Source organism: Electrona antarctica (genome assembly GCF_951216825.1).
Source record: "Electrona antarctica genome assembly, chromosome: 14".
Classification (NCBI taxonomy): Eukaryota; Metazoa; Chordata; class Actinopteri; order Myctophiformes; family Myctophidae; genus Electrona; species Electrona antarctica.
In genome coordinates, this window is record NC_136795.1 from 2,468,449 (window position 1) to 2,480,288 (window position 11,840).

Below are 11,840 nucleotides of genomic sequence, written 5' to 3' on the forward strand. Positions count from 1 at the left end.
CCTGTAAGGGTCCATTTGGTTCCATTTGTACACCTTCAGAGTTACGGACCTGTACAGGTCCATTTGTACACTCTCAGAGTTACAGACCTGTACAGGTCCATTTGTAGACACTCAGAGTTAGGGACCTGTACAGGTCCATTTGTACACTCTCAGAGTTACAGACCTGTAAGGGTCCATTTTGTTCCATTTGTACACCATCAGAGTTACAGACCTGTAAGGGTCCATTTGGTTCCATTTGTACACTCAGAGTTACAGACCTGTAAGGGTCCATTTGTACACTCTCAGAGTTACAGACCTGTAAGGGTCCATTTGGTTCCATTTGTACACCATCAGAGTTACAGACCTGTAAGGGTCCATTTGGTTCCATTTGTACACCATCAGAGTTACAGACCTGTAAGGGTCCATTTGGTTCCATTTGTACACTCTCAGAGTTACAGACCTGTAAGGGTCCATTTGGTTCCATTTGTACACCATCAGAGTTACAGACCTGTAAGGGTCCATTTGGTTCCATTTGTACACCTTCAGAGTTACAGACCTGTAAGGGTCCATTTGGTTCCATTTGTACACTCTCAGAGTTACAGACCCATAAGGGTCCATTTGGTTCCATTTGTACACTCAGAGTTACAGACCTGTAAGGGTCCATTTGGTTCCATTTGTACACCATCAGAGTTACAGACCTGTAAGGGTCCATTTGGTTCCATTTGTACACTCTCAGAGTTACAGACCCATAAGGGTCCATTTGGTTCCATTTGTACTCTCAGAGTTACAGACCTGTAAGGGTCCATTTGGTTCCATTTGTACACCATCAGAGTTACAGACCTGTAAGGGTCCATTTGGTTCCATTTGTACACCATCAGAGTTACAGACCTGTAAGGGTCCATTTGGTTCCATTTGTACACCTTCAGAGTTACAGACCTGTAAGGGTCCATTTGGTTCCATTTGTACACTCTCAGAGTTACAGACCTGTAAGGGTCCATTTGGTTCCATTTGTACACTCTCAGAGTTACAGACCTGTAAGGGTCCATTTGGTTCCATTTGTACACCATCAGAGTTACAGACCTGTAAGGGTCCATTTGGTTCCATTTGTACACTCAGAGTTACAGACCTGTAAGGGTCCATTTGGTTCCATTTGTACACCTTCAGAGTTATGGACCTGTAAGGGTCCATTTGGTTCCATTTGTACACCATCAGAGTTACAGACCTGTAAGGGTCCATTTGGTTCCATTTGTACACTCAGAGTTACAGACCTGTAAGGGTCCATTTGGTTCCATTTGTACACTCTCAGAGTTACAGACCTGTAAGGGTCCATTTGGTTCCATTTGTACACCATCAGAGTTACAGACCTGTAAGGGTCCATTTGGTTCCATTTGTACACTCAGAGTTACAGACCTGTAAGGGTCCATTTGGTTCCATTTGTACACCTTCAGAGTTACAGACCTGTAAGGGTCCATTTGGTTCCATTTGTACACCATCAGAGTTACAGACCTGTAAGGGTCCATTTGGTTCCATTTGTACACCTTCAGAGTTATGGACCTGTAAGGGTCCATTTGGTTCCATTTGTACACCATCAGAGTTACAGACCTGTAAGGGTCCATTTGTACACCATCAGAGTTACAGACCTGTAAGGGTCCATTTGTACACCATCAGAGTTACAGACCTGTAAGGGTCCATTTGTACACCATCAGAGTTACAGACCTGTAAGGGTCCATTTGGTTCCATTTGTACACCATCAGAGTTACAGACCTGTAAGGGTCCATTTGGTTCCATTTGTACACTCAGAGTTACAGACCTGTAAGGGTCCATTTGGTTCCATTTGTACACCATCAGAGTTACAGACCTGTAAGGGTCCATTTGGTTCCATTTGTACACTCAGAGTTACAGACCTGTAAGGGTCCATTTGGTTCCATTTGTACACTCTCAGAGTTACAGACCTGTAAGGGTCCATTTGGTTCCATTTGTACACCATCAGAGTTACAGACCTGTAAGGGTCCATTTGGTTCCATTTGTACACCATCAGAGTTACAGACCTGTAAGGGTCCATTTGGTTCCATTTGTACACCATCAGAGTTACAGACCTGTAAGGGTCCATTTGGTTCCATTTGTACACTCTCAGAGTTACAGACCTGTAAGGGTCCATTTGGTTCCATTTGTACACCCTCAAGAGTTTTGAAAATAGTCCATGAAAACATTTTGCCTGCTGAAGACCTAGCGGTCGAATCGTTGGGCCTTTTGCCAAATACATAAATAGTGTTAATTTAATTCAAATGAGTGTACAAATGGACCCATCATGATGTGTACAGTACACTATACAGTACAAGTACACTTTAAACAATGAGGATTTTACATTGTGGGCTGCAGAAAAGGGGAGGGGTACTGCTAATGTTGAAAATGCAAAGTTACACCAGGGCTCCACCGGGCGCGTCAGTGTCGCGTCTCCGTCACCGTCAGGGAATGTTCCCTTTTTAATCAATGAAGGGTGGCTCCACTGCCCGCGTTGCGTTGCGTGACATGTGACGCGTGCATTAAAATTTAACCGGTGCGTTTTTTGACGCACGCGACGGAGACGCAGCGCGTCCGGTGGAGCCCTGGCGTAAGACTAAGAAAAAGAGTAATAAGTAACAAGTTACTTTTGGCAGGGAGTATTAAGTAAAGTAATGTTACTTTTTTAACATTAACTAAAAAGTAATTTTACTTACCCCCTTTTTTATTTTTAACTCTTTAATAACTGTATATGATTAACTTTTGTTCATATAAGTGTACATTTGTACGTCTTTAAATGTGAATGTGGGGGGGGGGGGGGGGTTCCAGCGATAGGTTCACTTTTCAACCTATCGTCATATAATTGGTCCTCACTAATGCTCATGATAAAATACCACATTTGTTTTCCTACTGTGTGGCTGATCTCGGAACTGTGTGCAGTTCCGAGATCTGCCTAACAGTGGCATCATCTTTAGGCATTTTCGCATTGCAACTTTTCAGGAATGGATAGCCTGCAGTTTGTATTAGCTTGGATTCCCCATCTATGATGTCACTGCAGGTGGACAGGTTTCTGAACTGCCCACAGCCCTCCTGAGTCTGGCGGAGTCAGGTCACTCCTGAGACACAGTGGTTTCTGAACTGCCCACAGCCCTCCTGAGTCTGGCGGAGTCAGGTTACTCCTGAGACACAGTGGTTTCTGAACTGCCCACAGCCCTCCTGAGACACAGTGGTTTCTGAACTGCCCACAGCCCTCCTGAGACACAGTGGTTTCTGAACTGCCCACAGCCCTCCTGAGACAGTGGTTTCTGAACTGCCCACAGCCCTCCTGAGACACAGTGGTTTCTGAACTGCCCACAGCCCTCCTGAGACACAGTGGTTTCTGAACTGCCCACAGCCCTCCTGAGTCTGGCGGAGTCAGGTTACTCCTGAGTCTGGCGGAGTCAGGTTACTCCTGAGTCTGGTCGGAGTCAGGTTACTCCTGAGACACAGTGGTTTCTGAACTGCCCACAGCCCTCCTGAGTCTGGCGGAGTCAGGTTACTCCTGAGTCTGGCGGAGTCAGGTTACTCCTGAGACACAGTGGTTTCTGAACTGCCCACAGCCCTCCTGAGTCTGGCGGAGTCAGGTTACTCCTGAGACACAGTGGTTTCTGAACTGCCCACAGCCCTCCTGAGTCTGGCGGAGTCAGGTTACTCCTGAGACACAGTGGTTTCTGAACTGCCCACAGCCCTCCTGAGTCTGGCGGAGTCAGGTTACTCCTGAGACACAGTGGTTTCTGAACTGCCCACAGCCCTCCTGAGTCTGGCGGAGTCAGGTTACTCCTGAGACAGTGGTTTCTGAACTGCCCACAGCCCTCCTGAGTCTGGCGGAGTCAGGTTACTCCTGAGACACAGTGGTTTCTGAACTGCCCACAGCCCTCCTGAGTCTGGCGGAGTCAGCTAGGTTACTCCTGAACTGCCCACAGCCCTCCTGAGTCTGGCGGAGTCAGGTTACTCCTGAGTCTGGCGGAGTCAGGTTACTCCTGAGACACAGTGGTTTCTGAACTGCCCACAGCCCTCCTGAGTCTGGCGGAGTCAGGTTACTCCTGAGACAGTGGTTTCTGAACTGCCCACAGCCCTCCTGAGTCTGGCGGAGTCAGGTTACTCCTGAGACACAGTGGTTTCTGAACTGCCCACAGCCCTCCTGAGTCTGGCGGAGTCAGGTTACTCCTGAGACACAGTGGTTTCTGAACTGCCCACAGCCCTCCTGAGACACAGTGGTTTCTGAACTGCCCACAGCCCTCCTGAGACACAGTGGTTTCTGAACTGCCCACAGCCCTCCTGAGACACAGTGGTTTCTGAACTGCCCACAGCCCTCCTGAGACACAGTGGTTTCTGAACTGCCCACAGCCCTCCTGAGACACAGTGGTTTCTGAACTGCCCACAGCCCTCCTGAGTCTGGCGGAGTCAGGTTACTCCTGAGTCTGGCGGAGTCAGGTTACTCCTGAGTCTGGCGGAGTCAGGTTACTCCTGAGACACAGTGGTTTCTGAACTGCCCACAGCCCTCCTGAGTCTGGCGGAGTCAGGTTACTCCTGAGACACAGTGGTTTCTGAACTGCCCACAGCCCTCCTGAGTCTGGCGGAGTCAGGTTACTCCTGAGACAGTGGTTTCTGAACTGCCCACAGCCCTCCTGAGTCTGGCGGAGTCAGGTTACTCCTGAGACACAGTGGTTTCTGAACTGCCCACAGCCCTCCTGAGTCTGGCGGAGTCAGGTTACTCCTGAGACAGTGGTTTCTGAACTGCCCACAGCCCTCCTGAGTCTGGCGGAGTCAGGTTACTCCTGAGACACAGTGGTTTCTGAACTGCCCACAGCCCTCCTGAGTCTGGCGGAGTCAGCTAGGTTACTCCTGAACTGCCCACAGCCCTCCTGAGTCTGGCGGAGTCAGGTTACTCCTGAGTCTGGCGGAGTCAGGTTACTCCTGAGACACAGTGGTTTCTGAACTGCCCACAGCCCTCCTGAGTCTGGCGGAGTCAGGTTACTCCTGAGACAGTGGTTTCTGAACTGCCCACAGCCCTCCTGAGTCTGGCGGAGTCAGGTTACTCCTGAGACACAGTGGTTTCTGAACTGCCCACAGCCCTCCTGAGTCTGGCGGAGTCAGGTTACTCCTGAGACAGTGGTTTCTGAACTGCCCACAGCCCTCCTGAGTCTGGCGGAGTCAGGTTACTCCTGAGACACAGTGGTTTCTGAACTGCCCACAGCCCTCCTGAGACAGTGGTTTCTGAACTGCCCACAGCCCTCCTGAGACACAGTGGTTTCTGAACTGCCCACAGCCCTCCTGAGACACAGTGGTTTCTGAACTGCCCACAGCCCTCCTGAGACACAGTGGTTTCTGAACTGCCCACAGCCCTCCTGAGACACAGTGGTTTCTGAACTGCCCACAGCCCTCCTGAGACAGTGGTTTCTGAACTGCCCACAGCCCTCCTGAGACACAGTGGTTTCTGAACTGCCCACAGCCCTTCTGAGACACAGTGGTTTCTGAACTGCCCACAGCCCTCCTGAGACACAGTGGTTTCTGAACTGCCCACAGCCCTCCTCTGAGACACAGTGGTTTCTGAACTGCCCACAGCCCTCCTCTGAGACACAGTGGTTTCTGAACTGCCCACAGCCCTCCTCTGAGACAGTGGTTTCTGAACTGCCCACAGCCCTCCTCTGAGACAGTGGTTTCTGAACTGCCCACAGCCCTCCTGAGACACAGAGTATGTTTGAGGGGTGCAGGCGTGCAGCTTTTGTCCCCACATGTCTCATATTTGACAATGAAAGGAGAAATTAGGTCAAATGTACCTCAAATATGACACATTTGAGGCAACACAAACATTAAATGCCTTTGACAATGAAGGGAAACTTTACGTCATATGAGTACCACAGACGAATAACAGTCTAAGTCCTTATGTAAACGAGCAAATCGGCTAACCAATCACATAAATATGATAAGAGCGCCCCTCACTTCACACGGGTGTGATTTTTTTTCTTTTTGAGTGGTGCAAACCACTCCAACAACCAGCTTTGTCTGTATGTTTGTGTACCTGTCCGTGCACAGGTGAGCATGGTTACTATGGTCACTGACATTACGTCAGACCACAGCTGATCAGGCTATATAAGACCTTGCACCACTCAGTTCACACAGGTGTGATTTTTTTTACAGTACAGTAAAGAGGCTTCTAGAAATGTGTAAATATATCTAAATGTACTTCCCACTGCAGCTTTGCATGCCTATTAATTATTGTCAAGTCTGTTGTAAATTACATAAACAACTTTATTTTAAAAATAACAGCATGAGAAGAACATCCTTTTAAAGTATACACATCAGGACTGTCACTTGTGACACCGAATTAAGTTTTAAACTATAGTAGTTCAATCTTTAGTTACAGTGCAATAAGGCCAGTGGTTCCCAAATGGGGGTCAGGACAAAATGTATTTGGGGGGGGGCTTAATTCTAAAGGGACATTTTTTTAGACCAAATTGTCAAATATTACATAAGAAAGAGGCAAACTATATTTATAGTATTTATATTTTTCTATATATATCTGTGGAACAGAGTCAAATTATTGTGTAATCAATGCCTCAACTCCTACAAGTCCTAGTGCTTGTCAGGGTTGGGGAGGGGAGGGGGTGCCCAGTTCAAATATGATTATTGTGGGGGTTATTTTTGGGGAGTAGCAGCCTGTAAAGTTTGGGAACGCTTAACCCATTTTGGGCGGGAACCCCTTTTGGTGTTTTAAGCATTATGTTATACTTATAGCTATTGAAAAATAGCAGATCTACAAGCTCAGAGTGCGGCACCGAGTGCCGCGCTACGAGCTTGTATAGGTCTGCAAAAATAGTAAAAATGTGGCACAAATTTGGAATATATATTCTTTAAATCTCAAATCTTTGCTTCTGGGGGGGGTCCCTGGAACTACATATTTTGAGATGGGGTCGGCAGCCAAATACATATAATTCTAGGGGTCTTTGACATGAAATAGTATGAGCACCACTGACTAAGGCCCCATTTACACTGGCAGACAAATCTAGCCTGAATCAGATCTGTGCCACATCCAGATTGAAATCAGATTGGTTTAAATGGTCACATGACTCATTTATACAAATCAGATTCCAATCTGGATGTGGCTCAGATCTGATTCAGGCTAGATTTGTCTGCCAGTGTAAATGGGGCCATAGAAACAGAGGTTTTTCAGAAAACTGTCACGATTTAGAAGAGATTTTGTAGAATGGAGCTCAGGTGAGAATACAGTACAATCTGCTCTGGAACCAAGAAGTGCTATCCTTTGTCCACACATAATCACACAATAAATATAACCTTTACAATAAGAGATATGTTCTATGCACACAAAAAAAATCAATAATACAACCCTCAAATGCATTATTATACAGCATGTTTCCCTGCATAAGAAAATAAATGTTGAGAAAAGAGCAATCCCACCACATTGTTATGTAATTTAGCATTTTTACATTCTATATCACAATATTGTTGCTGTTGGGAAACCTTGTATGTCCAAGACGGTGACTTTTCAGGAAATGTAAAAAGAAAATGATCCAATGTAGTCACAAGCTCCCAAACCGGGGGGTCCTTGAAATTAATCGTGTTTAGAATCACTGTTAGAGCCGTACAAATCTTCTCTTATGGGGGTCCCTGGCGTATCTCTTCAAACGGGGGTCCGCGGTGCCAATTCGTGTCCTTAGCGCCAGTGGTCTACTCTACTCTACACCGAGTGGCGAAACATTGAGCAGCACGCATGGAGTGTTGGGAGTTTGGAAGCGCTGGTTGTAAATCCCCTCAGCGGTCCTGCGTGCGTACCACCCGTTTCTACATGTCACAGAATGCAGGAGGCAGCAGGACGTTTAGCGTTATAGATAACGAGCGCTTCCAAACTCTGAAAACGCATCACCTGCACAGAACTTCTTGACAGAAAGTAAGTCATAACATATTGTCTATGGTGGATTTTTATTTATTGGATAATTCAAGCTTTCTGTACAGGTGCGATGTTGATGAGTTTAACCCATTCTGGGCGGGAACCCCTTTTGGTGTTAGCATTATGTTATGCTTTAGCTATTGACGTTTTTTTTTTAAAAATCGAAGAACCACTGACATAGAAACATAGCTTTTTCAGAAAACTGTCAGGATTTAGAAGACATTTTTAGAATCTGATCTCAGGTCAAAATGGGTTAACGTCATTTCAATTATTTTATTGGATGTATGGGACTGTCAAGGCCAGAATGTTTTGGGGTTTTTTGCCACTCACTCAGTAGGCGTTCCCCGCATAACGTCCAGGTATGATGATGTCACATGATGATGTCACGTGAATTATGGCCTCTACCAGCGTAGTCTAGTATAAGAGTGACGACACCATAGCGTTGACTCCATTCATTGTAACAATGGAATGCGGAACTAGTGCTCATTCTATCTCAATGGGATAGTTCCAATGTTTGGAACTATATGGTATACCTGGCCTATGGTATACCTGGCCTCTACATACCTTCCATTGGTTCAATATTTGTAAAACTCCCAGACAGACTTGACCACTTTCACAGAAGCGTTGTGAGCTTGTCCATAAGACTGGTTTTACTACCTTTGTGCGACACTGTTACATTAACCCATTTTGGGCGGGAACCCCTTTTGGTGTTTTAAACATTGTTATAATTTAGCTATTGAAAAATAGCAGATCTACAAGCTCATAGCGCGCCACCGAGTGGCGCGCTACGAGCTTGTAGGTCTGCTATTTTTGGATTTAGAAGATTTTTTATTTTATTTTGAGGTCAGGCCTAAATGGGTTAATTTACTAAAGAGAAACAACTAAAATAACATACGTTGACACATGGAGATGAGGTTTTTGCCCGACAGCAACTATATTTAACCCTAAACAGGAGTCAATAATAACGGCACCGACTCTCCCTTTATCAAAACACCACACGAGTGCTTCACCATCACCTTCAAATAATATGATTTCAGTAGGATTCAAGTATTCTCACAAAGGATATACCTTAGAAACGACAGGCGATATGTTTGGAGAAGGACGGGGTACATGGAAGATGAACCTTTTAAGAGCCACTGTTTTAGGTATTACAAATAAAATGCTGCACAATTAGACGATGAGGTACACAAATATGTTACTATGGAAGAGAACCTGACAACCTTTTGAAACATCAATAACAATATATCTACCCGAGGCTGAGGTATAGTTATGTATAACGAGCAGCTCAGGATGCAGAGCTGCCGCTGGGGGGGGGGGGGGGGGGGATTGGAAGGTTCCCGGTTCGATTCCCTGGCTCCTCCTGCCCCGGGTCAGTGTCCTTGAGCAAGGCACCTCTAACTGGCTCTGACTGATGAGCCTATGCCGTCTGCAGTGTGTGAACTGAATGTGTGTGTGAATGTGTGCGTGTGCGTGCGTGCGTGCGTGCGTGCGTGCGTGCGTGCGTGCGTGCGTGCGTGCGTGCGTGCGTGCGTGCGTGCGTGCGTGCGTGCGTTTGAGAAAGTGCAGGCGCCATATAAATGCACCATTCACCAAATAAAGTTGAAAATATAAAAAGAAGAGTGTGTAGATAATATACCGGAGGCACTAGTGCTAACATGATGCACGTAATATGTATATTTGACCACTTTCTATGTATGTGAAAACAAATAGAATAACAGAAAAGGAAAAACTAATGGATGACCCCATCAGTCTTATGACGTTGTTGGCCCAGTGAAGTGTGTAAGGGTCCGCGTCCACAGATACGTGTGTCTTTAGGGAGCAGCGTCCTCAGATACGTGTGTCTTTAGGGAGCTGCGTCCTCAGATATGCGTGTCTTTAGGAGCCACGTCCTCAGATACGCGTGTCTTTAGGAGCCACGTCCTCAGATACGCGTGTCTTTAGGGAGCCGCGTCCTCAGATACGTGTGTCTTTAGGGAGCCGCGTCCTCAGATACGTGTGTCTTTAGGGAGCTGCGTCCTCAGATACGTGTGTCTTTAGGGAGCCACGTCCTCAGATACGTGTGTCTTTAGGGAGCAGCGTCCTCAGATACGTGTGTCTTTAGGGAGCCACGTCCACAGATACGTGTGTCTTTAGGGAGCCACGTCCACAGATACGTGTGTCTTTAGGGAGCCACGTCCTCAGATACGCGTGTCTTTAGGGAGCCACGTCCTCAGATACGCGTGTCTTTAGGGAGCCACGTCCTCAGATACGCGTGTCTTTAGGGAGCCGCGTCCTCAGATACGTGTCTTTCGAGCTGCCAAAGTCTTCCTGCCATGTGTTTCTATGGTAAAGTATTTTTATCACGTGTCTCTATGTCATGTATTTCTATGGTAAAGTCTTTCTCTCATGTATTTCTATGGTAAAGTCTATGTCATGTATTTCTATGGTAAAGTCTATGTCATGTATTTCTATGGTAAAGTCTTTCTGTCATGTATTTCTATGGTAAAGTCTATGTAATGTATTTCTATGGTAAAGTCTATGTAATGTATTTCTATGGTAAAGTCTATGTAATGTATTTCTATGGTAAAGTCTTTCTCCCATGTATTTCTATGGTAAAGTAAAGTCTTTCTGTCATGTATTTCTATGGTAAAGTCTTTCTGTCATGTATTTCTATGGTAAAGTCTATGTCATGTATTTCTATGGTAAAGTCTATGTCATGTATTTCTATGGTAAAGTCTTTCTGTCATGTATTTCTATGGTAAAGTCTATGTAATGTATTTCTATGGTAAAGTCTATGTAATGTATTTCTATGGTAAAGTCTATGTAATGTATTTCTATGGTAAAGTCTATGTAATGTATTTCTATGGTAAAGTCTATGTAATGTATTTCTATGGTAAAGTCTATGTAATGTATTTCTATGGTAAAGTAAAGTCTTTCTGTCATGTATTTCTATGGTAAAGTCTTTGTCATGTATTTCTATGGTAAAGTCTATGTCATGTATTTATATGGTAAAGTCTATGTCATGTATTTCTATGGTAAAGTCTTTCTGTCATGTATTTCTATGGTAAAGTCTTTCTGTCATGTATTTCTATGGTAAAGTCTATGTCATGTATTTCTATGGTAAAGTCTTTGTCATGTATTTCTATGGTAAAGTCTTTCTGTCATGTATTTCTATGGTAAAGTCTATGTCATGTATTTCTATGGTAAAGTCTATGTCATGTATTTCTATGGTAAAGTCTTTGTCATGTATTTCTATGGTAAAGTCTATGTCATGTATTTCTATGGTAAAGTCTTTCTCCCATGTATTTCTATGGTAAAGTAAAGTCTTTCTGTCATGTATTTCTATGGTAAAGTCTTTCTGTCATGTATTTCTATGGTAAAGTCTATGTCATGTATTTATATGGTAAAGTCTATGTCATGTATTTCTATGGTAAAGTCTATGTCATGTATTTCTATGGTAAAGTCTTTGTCATGTATTTCTATGGTAAAGTCTATGTCATGTATTTATATGGTAAAGTCTATGTCATGTATTTCTATGGTAAAGTCTATGTCATGTATTTATATGGTAAAGTCTATGTCATGTATTTCTATGGTAAAGTCTATGTCATGTATTTCTATGGTAAAGTCTTTCTGTCATGTATTTCTATGGTAAAGTCTTTCTGTCATGTACGTTTTCTCAGGCCAATAAAGCTCCTTTGAATTGAATTGTATTTCTATGTGTTCTGGACATGACATCCAAAGCGCCGCTCCTCTGCTCATAACGACATTGTTGTGCTCTGGACATGACATCCAAAGCGCCGCTCCTCTGGACATGACATCCAAAGCGCCGCTCCTCTGGACATGACATCCAAAGCGCCGCTCCTCTGGACATGACATCCAAAGCGCCGCTCCTCTGGACATGACATCCAAAGCGCCGCTCCTCTGGACATGACAT